Here is a 15,947-nt window from a genome sequence, read left to right as displayed (position 1 = left end):
TGATTATTATTCTAATTTAATAGTAATTAAGGCATATTTGGTTTTATTTGATTACAAATGGTAAATCAGCATAGTTTAAATATTTACTATCAAAATGTGCGTGGCATGAGAACGAAAACTTTTGAGTTTTATGAATCTATACTAGGTGAGGATTTTGACTTAATAGCATTAACTGAAAAACATGGCTCGAACCCGGTATAAGTAGTTCTGAAAATCTTTGATGCAAGATATGAAGTTTTTCGTAAGGATAGGGATCAGATGGCGACAGGTAAAAGGGCGGGGAGGAGGAGTATTGTTGGCAGTGCACCGGCGCGTCTCAGCTGTGTTGCTGACTCATCCACTGATAGCGGACGACCTTGACTTGCTCTTGGTTCGGCTGACACTGCCGCCGCCTCAAGGCACGGTTCTTGTGAGCCTACTGTATATTCCTCCCGGTCGCTCAGCTCATCTTTACACTAACTATTGTAATTCATATGATATTTTGAATATTAAATATGATGGTTTCATAATTCTGGGTGATTTTAATATTCCTAGAATAAAACGGTACAAAATTTTGACTTCTCTGTTGCTAGATCCTCAGCCGGAGTAATTAATACACTCATGTGTGAATATAATTTGAACTCCTTTAATAACATACGTAATTGTGATAATTTTTACATTAGATTTAGTTTTAAGTAACTTAAAGGATGTTAAAGTTGAAAAAAGTGAGTCTCCCCTGTTGGCACCAGATGCTTATCACCCTCCACTATCTATATCTTTTTATGAGTGATTGTAGCCAATTTAAGTTTACAAATGTTTGTCTGCCAAAGAAATATTATGTTTTTAAAGATGCGAATTTTTTTGACTTGTATTGTAGACTGAGAGAAATTAATTGGTTTGAAATGTATAATCTTACTTGTGTGGATGACTGTTTAGATTTTTTCTATAAAGTTTTCTTCTCTTGTGTCGATAGTACTGTACCCCCAGAAAAGCTTTGTAGTAAAAAGTAAATATCCAGTTTGGTTTACGTCTGAAATTAAACATGACTTAAAAATGAAAAATAAATTATCCAAAAAGAGAAAGTACTCAACAGTATCATGACGAATTATTTAAACAATTAAGGAAACGTATTAAAGAAAATATTAGACTTGCCCATTAGAAATTATATATACGTAACGTTGAAAATAGCATTAAAACTAATGTTAAAAATTTTTGGAATTATTTTTTAAGACAATAATAGCAGAAGTGGCTTTGATATTGGTACACTTAAGAGTATGACTTGTGAGGGGTAATACTATCAGTAATAAGGAAATTCCAAATGCATTTGCAGGTTATTTTTCTTCTGTGTATGATAGTTCTCCTTCCAAACACCAGTTAAGTTGTGAGTCTTCAATTCTGTGGATAACTTTCAAATATCACCTTTTACTCCATCAGAAGTACGTATTGCAATCAAAGAAATGAAATCAAAAAAAGTCATCGGGACCTGACGGTTATACCAGCGTATGTTGTAAAAGGGTTGTGTGGTGAAGTATTAGCTGAACCTTTATGTTTTTTGTTTAATTTATCGCTTTCGTCCTGTGTATTTCCGCACAGATGGAAGGAAGCAAAGGTGACTCCTATTTTTAAATCTGGCGATAAAGATAAAATAGAAAATTATAGGCCTATCTCTTTATTAAATTCATTTGCTAAGGTCTATGAACTACTTTTATTTAAACAAATTTTCAATGCGGTTAGGAGTAAAATTCGCCCTGAGCAACATGGTTTTCTTTCCCTAAACGGTCTTCCGCGACTAATCTAATGGAATTTTTCTTTTAATATTTCTTCTGAACTCGATGTTGGGGGTAGGCTGGGTGTAATATATACAGATTTTTTCTAAGGCATTTGACCAAAGTTAACCATGATATTCTGTTAAATAAATTATTAAATTTGGGGTTCTCAATGAGGGGCTTGCAGTTTGATGGCTTCATATCTAAAAAATCGACCTCAGTATGTCTCAATTTCTGGTACTAGATCTTCAATATTTCACAGTTCTTCGGGTGTGCCCCAGGGCTCAAATTTGGGGCCTCTTCTTTTCTTAATTTTTATTAATGATCTACCAGACTATTTTCTCTGACTGCAAGTGTTTGTTGTTTGCTGATGATTTAAAAAATATTCAAACCAATAAAACAGTACATTTAGATACACAACTGTTACAAATCTCAATTGATCAACTTAGTTCCTGGTGTTTATTTAATAAATTATATCTCAATGTCCAGAAATGTTTTGCTATGTCATACTCTCGGAGAAATGTTTCTATCAATAATTTATATCATATTGGAAGTACTCCGTTAAAGTCAGTCAATACAATAAAGGACTTGGGCATAATCTTTGATTCCACTCTTACTTTTAATGATCACGTATATAGCGTGATAGCTGAATCTTATAAGCTGTTAGGGTTTGGTTAAAAGAAATACTAGGTCTTTCCAAGATACAGAAGCCATAATAAGGTTGTACCAAACTTTAATCAGAAGCAAATTGGAATACTGTGCGGTAGTGTGGGATTCAATAACCAAGTCTGATTGTGATAAAATAGAAATTCTCCAGAATAAATTTCTAAGATATTTTATATTTCAAAAGATTTTCTCATTCATGTCCCTTTGATTTTCCTACTTCCGACTTGAGAAAACATTTTTGCTGCCCCTAAACTGTCTCTGAGAAGAAAACTTTCATTAGCATCCTTAACACACAAAGTTTTAAATGGTTCTATCGATAGCAGGTTTTTATTAGAGAACATTCATTTATATGTACCTGGACGAAGTGTAAGAACATTTAATTTGTTTTCCTTACCAAGGTGTAAAACACTGTCACATTTTAACTTTCCTTTATACAAAATATTGAGATTATTAAATTGTTATGCTTCCGATCTAGATGTTTTTAATGATAAGTTAAGTGTATTTTTTAATGAAATGTAGCAACCTTTTTGATTTAGATTAGTTATATTGATATTCCTGTTTAGTTTAACTAATTGAGTTTTAGAGTTATTCATAGAATTAGTTTAAGTTTAGATAAAAATATGCTTTTGGTTATTTTTTAACGTGACTGTCAGAATATAATTTTCATTATAACTTGTACATTACTATTTATGTCTATATATTGTAACTTAGTTAAGATAGCTGTTTTGGAACATGTTTCTGTAGCTGTCATATAAAATTGTTTGAATAAATAAAATATATATATATATATATATATATATATATATATATATATATACATATATATACTTAAGGACAAATCCATGTTCTAGTCTAATCTCGCGTATACACGTGTGACCTTAATCTTAGCCCAGAGGTTGTTCGGAGATTGTAATTTTCTAAAAAGGAATTATATTAAGTGGATTGTTCTGCATATTACTTTAGTAAAATTTATATTCCTCCTGCGTTACTTGCATAATCATTTTAGTTTCATGTCGTAAAATAACACATTCATTACAAAAGGTGATCGTTTATAACTTTCCTACATAACTATATAGCATGATTTTTAAATTAACTAATACAAACAACTTGCGAACTTTATTCATTTTCAGAGGATTGGATATGGTGTAAATGGTTTTGTTCAGTGCAGGTATTACACCAAGCCGGACTAACTGAAAAACGTTTAAACTAACTCCCAAACAACCCAAAACATGGGTAAGTGGGTAATTTAGGTATTTTGTGTTTTCAATGTAAATATAGTATCAGTGCACTAGTGGGGTGGTTAAAAATACTAAACCAGTGTGGAAATGAGTATTACTACACTAGTGTGGTAACGAGTACCACTATACTAGTTTGGCAATACGTTTTACTGCACAATTGTGGGAATGTTTTTTTACAGTTTTTCTATACTAGAAAATATGTACCTAAGTTTGTGTAATCAATTTAGTGAGATAATGATTGATTACTCATTGATTACTCAATGAGATAATGAGATATTACTCTAGTAGTAATATCTTTGCAAATGGTGTTAATTTTCTTAAATGGATATAAAATAAGAAATTATCGCTAAGTATAATATCACTCTCCATTGCAAAATGGCAGCATATAAATTTCACAATAACAAATGTCAAAAACTCTTAATCCAATGTTCGATGTTCCTACATTTTAGATATGTCCAATTACTGTGAACTATATGTAAAAGGAAACAGTTACTGCAATAAATACAAAACAACTCTAGTTCTCTTGTATTGTATAAGAAATCACTGATCCCATCACCTGTACAACAGATCAGTGACATCCATAGTGAGCACTAGACCTCAAAAATACCTAAAACTAGGTGCAGAGATTACAAGGCTAACTCCAAGGTCCTTCCTAAGTCTCCGCAGCCTTCCTGAGTTGACGAATGGAATATTCAAATAGATCTCATACGTTTTCACTATAAAACAATGTATACAGAATGGTAAAAAAGTCCCGGAACGGTTTAATATATTTTTTACCAATATAGATAAAGTAATGAGACTTGGTATATCAATAATAGCCATAAATGTCTAGTTTTTTAAGGTATTAAAACTTTTTTATCCCTTATGGGGGACGGCCCACGAGGAGTCAGACAAAATTCTTAAATAGCAGCATAGGTCGAGTTTTATATCAAATTAAAGGTCTTAGTTAGTAGAACACATTCCCGCAAACCGGACCTCAAAAGGTTCCCCCATAAGGGATAAAAAAGTTTTAATACCTTAAAAAACTAGACATTTATGGCTATTATTGATATACCAAGTCTCATTACTTTATCTATATTGGTAAAAAATATATTAAACCGTTCCGGGACTTTTTTACCATACTGTATACACAAGTTTGTATAATCCATTTAGTCTCGTAATGAGTATTACTGTAGTATCAATAACTTTGTAAACATTGTTAATTTACTGAATATGATGACTATAACTGCAATAGAGTGGTAATAAGAAGTACTATAATAGTAAGATGATTATTACTAGATTACTGTAGTAATGCGTATTACTGCAGCTGCTGTAGTTTGGAAATAAGTCTTACTGCACTAGTGAGAGTTTTCTGCTGTTTGTAATTATTACTGCAATGTTTTGTGACGATGGGTAAATGTTAAAGGACCGTCAGTGGATTCCGCTGATTGAGTAGAACTCCCACTTAGTGAAAATTAACAGAGCACTACTGTGGTATCAGACCATCATTTGTGCAACACTAGAGTTTTATTCATTTTATTATAAATACAATGGCGTCTGTTTAAAAATGTTTAAGTCAATTAACAAAACAACCGGCATATTTATGAAAAATGCTTAGGATCCAACTATTTAGTAATATATTAGAATGAAATTTTTAGGAAAGGAGTAACTGGATAGGTATCTATTTTTTCAATTGCATACCATTTAAACCGAAAATGAGTGATTATCATTAATAGAAAATTATTCCCATCTGTATACGCACTCAAATAAAGATAATTCTAGGAATTATAATAACAGTACTCACAGCTTCCTCGGCCATAAAAATGATTGCACTTTGTGTCTCGTACTCGCTTCTCTTGCTTGCTACTTCAGACTGTAGTTTCGGTAGTGCTTCGTTTTACTTGATACCATCGCTGCTTTTTTACAACACTGCCTTTCCGTTTGATAAATGTACGTGTTTCAAAATGTCAAGGAAGCTTAATTAAAGTGTCTTGTGTGCATATACTTATACACAGTTTACAAAAACCTTTATTTCAAAAATCTACATAAGTTTACATAGTCAGGTGCTTAGAAGCACGTCTGACTTAATACTACAATAGTATGCAATACATTAAACAAAACATACATGCAGTTGGAAAGTAAAGGTTTTTGTTTTCTTCCACCATGGTGCACAAATACTATATTCTTACTATCAGTCCATAACATATAATAAATTTACTACTTTTACTATCCAGATTTTAACAAGAATCATCTAACAAAAACAAGGTAAAAAATTAACAAGCATAAATATATTACGTTTTAAGAAATAAATAAATAAACAAATAATAAATATTAAATATCAAATATTGGCCAGAACACTTTGTATCTCCACTACCAAGCAAAAACGGTGAGATCAAGAAATAATATTCTAAATATCAGCAAGGATAAATATATTTAACAAATAAATAATTATCAAAACAGCAATAGAGTTTATACTTTTTTAGGTTTTACAGGAAAATAAATGCCCAAAGAATTTTATATGAATTTTTTACTAGTTATGTACTAAACTTTAGAGAGTACTTTTGTTCTTCTAATACTTAATATTCTACTAATCATGCATTTCATGCTTCCGAAAATGGGGATTTAAGAGTAGAGTGCATTACTAATCCGTCCAACATGAGAGAATTATTTAAAATATTGGATATATTAATTTAAAAATGTTTCATGCAAATATACTATATCTTTATCATAATTTTTAAACTCTTTTATATGTAGAAATGAAAAATTTGACTCAATGATAAACATAACGTTGAATTTACCAATGAGTGAGTAGAATAAAAATAGAGAAATGAAAATAATAAAATAACTTGATGTCAAAAATAGAAATGAACCCCACATATATATGTGGACTAAATGATTCCGAACATAACAAAACAATCAATAAAATGAATATAATAAAACCCAATGCTTATTAGAAAAAAATTAGAAATATATATGTGTACCATTTAATAGATTAAAAGTTAGATTATAAACCTATATATATATATATATATATATATATATATATATATATATATATATATATATATATATATATATATATATCTGCTTGGCTATAATGTGAGGGATTTATTAGTAGGTCCGATCGGCAGCACTTTAGTCATGAGTTTTTTTTTCTAATGTTTCATATCCCTTACAGAACTAAAATGATCACAAACAAGAATTGTACACACAATTGTACACACAATACAGAATTTACTGTAGTAACTGTGAAAGCTATTATATATTGCACAAACTGGCTGAGATTTTAATAAAAGGTTTAAAGAACATATATAAGCTTTAAAAACAATAACTTGTCTACAATAAAATCAAATTCCGCTGAACATTTATTAGAAACTGATCTACACAAAATATTCAAAATAACATACTTTATAAATCGAAAGGAAAGTAAAAATGTTAAACACAAAAAAATTATTGCGTAGCAGTTTAAATTATAATACATATCCTCCTAACATTTTAAAATAAATTTATGAAAAATAAAACAAACCCAATTTGAAAAAGAATTTAAATATTAATTACAGAAAACTAATTAAAATTACAATTGTTGCATATAAATTTAACATCAGCTGTTTAAATGGTCTATGTTGGTGGTATGTTTGCATTGATTTGTTTATTATTTAGTTGGAGGTTATTGTACACTTATGATGGATAATAAAGGTTTTTAGTAGACAAAATATAAAGGTAACCCAGTAATGTGGAGTTTAATAAAATAATAACATTAGGTATTATTGATGATTTGAATTTTTAACATTTCAAATAAAAAAATCCCGCCATTTTGACACTATAAGTGATAATACGTAATATTTGTATTATCCATTTTATTAGCTAAACGCAAATGCCAGGTTTCATGTTATTTGCTCCAACTAGATGTGGTTTTTAATAAAAAACAAATATGGGCAGACATACACTTAACGAAGCAATATAAAACATATGTTCAATTGAACTGTTTTGGTTGTTTTTATGTCTACTATCAAATCGTGAAGCTGTGTCAACCTCTCGTGATACGCCCTATAAGGAGGTATATATATATATATATATATGAAGAAGCAATCTAAAAACTCAACCCATTTCGTATTTATCATACAAGTAGACTACACATTGCTTCTTCCCATGTTGTTCTCGTAAGTGACTTTCCACTCCCTCGAAATACTGCAGGAAATTGGACTGTCAAGTTAAGTATATGCTAAAGCAGTTAGCTGTGTTGGCGGTTTTGTTAGGACTAAATTGAATTCTCTGAAACCCATCAAAATACATTTTGTTGAAATTCATACATTTCATCTCTAATGTCAAAAAAATAATTCAAGAACAAATGTAAAGTACTGCACAACCATATTTATTTATTTAATTTATTGAATATTAATTTTGAAACCGATACGTGATATAAAAAATCTCTGGTATTGTCAAACATTACCAGTTTAATGTATAACTCATATGATTCCTGTAATTCTTGAATGTAAGATAAGGTATATTTTTTGGGACCAGAGATATTTTTGTTAATCACATTTTAAACCAGACTATTAAAAATGCATTGAATGCAGAAATATGGTTTGTGCTGTCTCATTATTCATACATGTCTTTAGTAACAGTAATATTTATACGCATGGTTTAGCATAATGTGGTATTTTAGAGAACATGATTATAGATAGGCTAATTATAAAGAAAAAGAGAAGGGAATCTAAAATTATGTACTGTAAACACCAATAAACATATGTTTTTGCAATGCAAAATAGCAAATACTACCAATATTCCTGTTTGAATCTCTGTATAAAACTTTGGTTCCATTAGGATGATTTTTTTTTCTAAAATCCAATAAGTCGAGATTAGTTGATTTTCCTTAATCTATTGTAAGGATAATTAGTTGGAGAACTTAGATTAGATGCAGAAATGATGTTGTATATACAGTAAGGAGAGCGTGGTGGAAAGTTTACCGGTATCGACTCAGCCCTGCTCAGGACACGGTTTTACTGCTGACACCGTCGTACAATGAGCCAGGCTTCACTTTATCCCTGACTAACTTTTATGAGATAAATCTTTCAGCATGCCATAGAAAACTTGATTGCCTCCAGTGGCACAATATTGGAGGAGAATTTCATTCCCACGCGATTCCCATTCGCGTGTTCTTTGCATCTACCACCTAAATACAATAATTTATTACGCTAAGCTATATCAAACATCCATTATAAGTAATAGCTTTACTCAAGATATTTAACAATAAAACTTAAGTTTATTCATTATTATAGCGTTTATTGAAATTATAGTTTATTGAATATCATACCTACATAAAAAAAGTTTTTCTGTTGACAATGAGTTGGAAAAAATGCAATTCAAGATTTTCGGGTTCAATGTGGATAGCCAGGTTCCATGAACATAAATGTAAAAATAGTACTATTAAAAGAACTGACTAATTCATTACAGTAAAAGCTCGTATTGACCCAAATGTTTTAGTCACGACTGATATTCACTACTTTTAACTAGACAATTTAATCCAAACTGGTTTATACTGGCCAATACCAGCTTTAACTTAATTCTAGTTTAGACTTTAACAAATTGTTGGTTACTATTCCCCTTTTCAGTATTAATTTTCTTTTAATATGTTTATTACTATTATAGAAATCCTTTAAAATTACGATAAAACTCCAATATTGGGTCCTGTCAGTAAATTAAATAAAACTTTTCAGTGAATTTGTATTCTTTCACGTCACTCTTACAAATAATTCAGTTAACAGTTAAACTACAACGTAGAATATTCTGATTTTAAATTCTGAAAATAATATTTATATTGACATATATTCTTTATTGGTTCAATGGACAATAATAAATGTATTTGTTATTTTGTTGTTTATTGTATTTACAAATTTTAACAAGGTTTATACAAAACGCATATCTTCGGAGCCGCCGTTATTCAGTTTTCGTATTGTTGGTTTTTTGCTGAGAACCTCAATGTGGGCCATGTCTTGTGGCAGTAAATCTGTTCTAAATCAGTTATTTATTATTAGATTTATATAACTTTGGTGTCTTTATATTTGTGATAAAATCTTCTTAAAACTGTTATTCTTGTAATCCTTGACAAAGGTTGCTGATTTGTAAGATATTTAAAGTGTAAAAGTTTTAATGGCAGCCATTTATAAAATACTAAAGATAATTCCTCTTTATTTATTTAAATAGCTTTAAATAAACAACCTGCCTTATTTCCATAAACATTTCGGCCGAATTTGGTAAAATTACATTTATTAGTTTTTAAGATATTAATTTTCTTATTAAAACATACAGACAGACAGATGGGACACTAAGCATCGGAAACCCATGTTCATATAGTCTTGACCTGAGCAATAACGTAGTATACTGTTGCCCAAAGAGTTACGGGACATCAAGAATAGAGGTTTGAATAGTTTTTGTTATATTTGTCTGGTTGAATACGTCCAGGCAATTGGTCATGGTCACGAAGAAGAACCTCTTTTACGTGCATGTGAAATGCTTGGGAACATCTCTATCCCATATCGTGGTTCTTTATAATCTATTCAATCCTCATACGTAGGAAAATTCCTGTCCAATAACATGGTACTTCGTAATACGTTCAACCGTCACATGTGAAATGCTTGGGAACATCTCTATCCCATATCGTGGTTCTTTATAATCTATTCAATCCTCATACGTAGGAAAATTCCTGTCCAATAACATGGTACTTCGTAATACGTTCAACCGTCACATGTGAAATGCTTGGGAACATCTCTATCCCATATCGTGGTTCTTTATAATCTATTCAATCCTCATACGTAGGAAAATTCCTGTCCAATAACATGGTACTTCGTAATACGTTCAACCGTCACATGTGAAATGCTTGGGAACATCTCTATCCCATATCGTGGTTCTTTATAATCTATTCAATCCTCATACGTAGGAAAATTCCTGTCCAATAACATGGTACTTCGTAATACGTTCAACCGTCACATGTGAAATGCTTGGGAACATCTCTATCCCATATCGTGGTTCTTTATAATCTATTCAATCCTCATACGTAGGAAAATTCCTGTCCAATAACATGGTACTTCGTAATATGATCAATCATCACATGTGAAATGCTTGGGATCACATCTATCCCTTATCACGGTTATTTATAATATGTTCAATCCTTATACGTGAAATAAGCTGTCTAATCAGAAGTATGTTCCAAATTTCTACCGTGATTTAATTGTAGAGAACAAATAATAAAGAACTGGAAATAATTAAATTACTAAGGTCCCCATAACTGGTTTACCAAGATCTTAAACACTAAACTGGTCTTAAAGACTGATTTTTAAAACTTTCGAAAGAGAAATTATGACAGACACACATTACAGTATAAATTAGTTAACCAGCTAGTATTTCACTATCCCCTACAAATTGTTGCAAATAACACACACCCATAAATAACAGAACTTTACACATGTTACACGATACGATGACATGAGAGCACTCACCACAGTTCCTGCCACATACACAACATGTACATTCATTACACTCCATGTAGTTTAGTTACTGTTCATTATCTGATTGGTTCATTTGTGTGTATTATTGTATTCCAATGCCAATACGAGTGATATTTTAATAGTACGTTTACATTCAGCACAATCATCTAGGTTATTCATGCAAGGTAAAAATGTCTATGTAGAGGTTAAATAGTAATTTCAAAGTTAGCTACAACAAGCTAAAACTTTTGTCATTACTGAAATTAGTACTCTCGTGTAAAATTGTTACAATCACATTCTTACGAATCATACGACCTCTGTAATGCACGTGATAGAGGTTCTTCTTCGTGACCATGACCAATTGCCTGGACGTATTCAACCAGACAAATATAACAAAAACTATTCAAACCTCTATTCTTGATGTCCGTAACTCTTTGGGCAACAGTATACTACGTTATTGCTCAGGTCAAGACTATATGAACATGGGTTTCCGATGCTCAGTTTCCCATCTGTCTGTCTGTATGTTTTAATAAGAAAATTAATATCTTAAAAACTAATAAATTTAATTTTACCAAATTCAGCCGAAACGTTTATGACAATAAGGCTAGTTATTTAAATAAATAAAAAGGAATTGTCTTTAGTATTTTATAAATGGCTACCTTTAAAACTTTTACACTTTAAATACGAATTATCAATATTAGATAATATATATTTTAATATTCTTTGTTTGGATTTTATTTTTGACATTTATATATTGCAGTCCTCGAAAAGTTATTACTGCATTCTTGTATCACTAAATGACGTCAAATGTCCGGAAAAAAGATATCAGTAAAATTTCTAATATTATTAGAATGCTTGAATTAACTTAATTAACTGTATTACAACATAAAGATAGTATAATGGCTGCAAAATACAACTGTAACAATGGAAATGTAACAGTAAAAAGTCATTCTATAATATCTACAAGTGTATTGAAGTGCATGTGATACGTATTCAATGGGTTATTAATAATTTAACAGTAACGTACTTCGTTGTTTTAGCTATGAGTTTAGTTTTGTTCATAGCTATACATTCCAAACATAAACATAAACTATTAGAGGGACACAACGTATTATCAAATTCCAAGGCATCAAGGACACATCAAATTTATTTTTTGTAACTCGCACGGGCCAATAACACTTGAGACGGTGTTGCCATATCGTTGCTGGCCATGAGCTGTCCTCACTATCACGTGGCTATGGTCTCATAATATCTACTTAATTTACATGTTGTCTGCAAAACATAGTAACACAATCAAGTATAAGTATACGAGTTATTATAACAGCTCATTACGTTTATTTAATGCAATTTATGTTGATACGGTTCATAACTTTATATATACGTAAATCTGGCAACAGTGTTTGGCGCGGGGTATACAGGAGGGATTCAGATACCACAATCCGCCATTTTAATCATTAACCTCTTTGCATTTTATAACATTTGAAAATAATACATACAAATCAATTAAAAATAAAACATTATTTTGTATGGTATTAAAATATTATATGGTATTAAATTATATACTTGATTTAGCAGTATTCTATTACAAACTATATGAAGATTGAATTCTAGGTTCTGTCCCCTAACGATAATCGTTTTGTAGACTCAGTACGTTATGACTGAAGACAATATAGGTGCTCAAGTGACTCACCTGACCTCGCTATCAAGGATAACAAGCTGTTTATATCCACTATCATGTTTCTGTAATCTCCGGGCATTGGTACATTAAGCTTTATGTATCTAAATTGACCTTCCTTGACCTTCTTCACCAAGAAGTACTGATTCTTTGAGCAATAAAAACTATAAAGTAAACAAAAAGATTGTTTATTAACACTGCAATCTTGATTTTTTGATGTTGACTTTTGAAAAATATTACTTATTAAGCTGTTATAAACTACCAAACAATGAAGCGTAATTGGATATGTGTCATACCCTCAAAAGGCTCATGTAAAGCGTAAGAGATTTCGGTTGATACCTAATACGATATAAAATATTAGTTTAAAATACTAAAATCACTTTAAAAAATACCAAATAATTTTTTCATAATACGGGTTAATACGGGGTTAATAATTAAAAATAAGAATTTTTCTACAGTTTCGAAAAAGATTACCTATTTAGTAAGGCTTCCACAGATAATACAGGGCAAGGGTTTAGTAGTTTCACAAGTAGGGTTTAAGCATCTTGAACGATTTTATTAGACTTACATTGGGTGTTTTAGCAAGTTACTGTTACAAAACATTACATTTTACCTCCACTCATGCCTAGCCTGGCGTGGATTCGCTCAAACGAAAGTTATCCATTAGATCCTTAATATATGTACGGAAAACTCAAGCATTATAAAGATTTATAACAGTATACTTTTTAGTCTAGTAAATTGACTTTCCATCATTTACTGACATCATAAAATATATGTCAACTGTTATTGTGCAGTAAATTGTAGATAATGCTATGACATGATTCACGTTGTGTAAATAGACATAAGACGTTTTCCTACAGCATCTATTATCCGATCAAAGGAGGTAGAATTTGTTATATTTTGTAAGTTATTTTGCATTTATATTCTTTTAAAATTGTACTGGTAATCCTGTTTTCGTAACTTTTTGCATTCAAATTCACAATTTAAAAACCAGTAAAAAGTTACGAGTGAATGTATTAGTTATAGTATAGTAATGATAAAACAATTTTACTATAATAGAGAAACTACTCCCAAAAACCTTAAAGAAATATACGTGTTACATTTACTATTGTCAAAGGCAGTTTTTATTTTAACTTTAAACTATTTACCATAGTTTATTCCTACATTATGTTGTATGACAGACAAAGTTTTCCGCAAGCAATCTCCGTAATAATGTTGTGATTTTCTGATCTTTTATTATTAACTTCCTATATATTTAGTTATTATCCATTTGATGATAATTTTAAATCATCAATCAATATCGTATATATGAAAGAAATATTAAAACTTTATTCATAAAATAATCAACTAATAAGAAAGTTTTTGTAGTTGAAAATAACTAGAAAACGTTAAGTCTTGACGTGTTTGAGACAAAAGAGTAATGTAACATTTAGAGGGCTAAATCAGACCTAAGATGACAGCCAAGCACATAGGCTAACACTAAATAAAAGTTAGTACAGAACTTTCCGATTAAATGTGATGTCCTCAGACACAAAAATTCACTTAACGGTACTTCCCTTTATCTATACTGTCACGAGGATTGGTTATAAGCGCCCTAGTTGAATTACGTAATAGTTAACTCAGTAAACCACTGTAATGACAGGGGTTTATGACTTACACAAGCTTTTCGCTGGCAAGTATTAAAACCGGGATTTTTAAAACTATAAAGAGGTTATTTCAGTTTCACATCATGTAGTGTGGACACGGCTTTTATTGTGGTGGAAATGTTTATTTCTCTGCATACTCAATCTTATTGATTTATATTTAAATAAGATATCTCGTCATATTTGTAATATTGTAAAACAGTTGAAAATTGCAAATTTACCAATTTACTTTATGTACTTTATACATTTGATACTTCTAGTAAGAGCATTAAAAAGTTATGACATTTAAAAAGATATTTATTTATTCTAATATTGATTAATTTATTTATTATGTAGAACATGCTATTTACTTGTTGTTAATAAATAGAAAAGAATACTTTCTGTTAAGCTAGCTGTTTTAAAAGAAAAGTTAAAAAGGCCTGTTACCGAAAAAATAGTTTTACAAACTAATTTGGTCGAAATAATGTAGTTATAAAACATATATAAATAACATATATTATCATTTACTTTTCAAAATATTATAAATGTGACCAAATAATTTTGAAAATCCTGCTATTCTTAATTTTTCTCAACTACGCCATATATTTTGCCCAAAATAAAATGCCTTGATATTTGGGCATCAAAATCCAGTGTTTGTCTTGAATATTGACAAACACTTTTGCCAGATTTACGTATATATAAAGTTATGAACCGTATCAACATAAATTGCAATACATAAACCTGATGAGCTGTTATAATAACCATATATACTTATATATGATTGTGCTACTATTTATTAACCCGGAAAGGGTTAATAACAGTCATTGTACATGATGGCATGAGCGTCAGCAAAATAATTTCAACATTGTACGTGTGATTGATTGCTTTCGCTTCTCAACGTAATGAAAAATATCATTGTGTACTTCGGGTATTGCATTGCGAAGGGTTACAAAACGTTTCAAGTAGGCTATGCTCGAAAGGAAAACTGAACTACTAGACGAAAAAAGATAATACAATAATAATTGTAATGAACTGCTAGATGCAGAGAAGTGATGAATACGGAGTGCGTTTCAAGTAGGCTATGCTCGAAAGGAAAACTGAACTACTAGACGAAAAAAGATAATACAATAATAATTGTAATGAACTGCTAGATGCAGAGAAGTGATGAATACGGAGTGTGAAAATACAAATTAGTGCAGAGAAAAACCATTTTGAAGTTAGAAAAAAATACGGTAAGGTTATGTTCTTTACAAACAAGTACAAGAGCATATGACGCTACAGGTCTGGACGAGAGAAACATATAGAAACCAGCTTCCACTTGGCGGATCGAATGATGTCGGGGTTATCGGAAATTTCTGGAAATAACAGCCTTTACTGTCCAGATAAAACACATTTTCCACATTCGACGGTACGAGATGGAATGCGGAAATAAAGCCATGTGCTGAGCTATAACATCCAATAATTGAAGGCGTAAAGATGTTGACCGAATTTCATGCATATCTTTATAGTACGAACCACTTGGAGGTCTATTGGAGTGT

Source organism: Homalodisca vitripennis, chromosome 1, assembly GCF_021130785.1.
Source record: "Homalodisca vitripennis isolate AUS2020 chromosome 1, UT_GWSS_2.1, whole genome shotgun sequence".
Classification (NCBI taxonomy): domain Eukaryota; kingdom Metazoa; phylum Arthropoda; class Insecta; order Hemiptera; family Cicadellidae; genus Homalodisca; species Homalodisca vitripennis.
Note: the sequence above shows the minus strand (reverse complement) of the source record.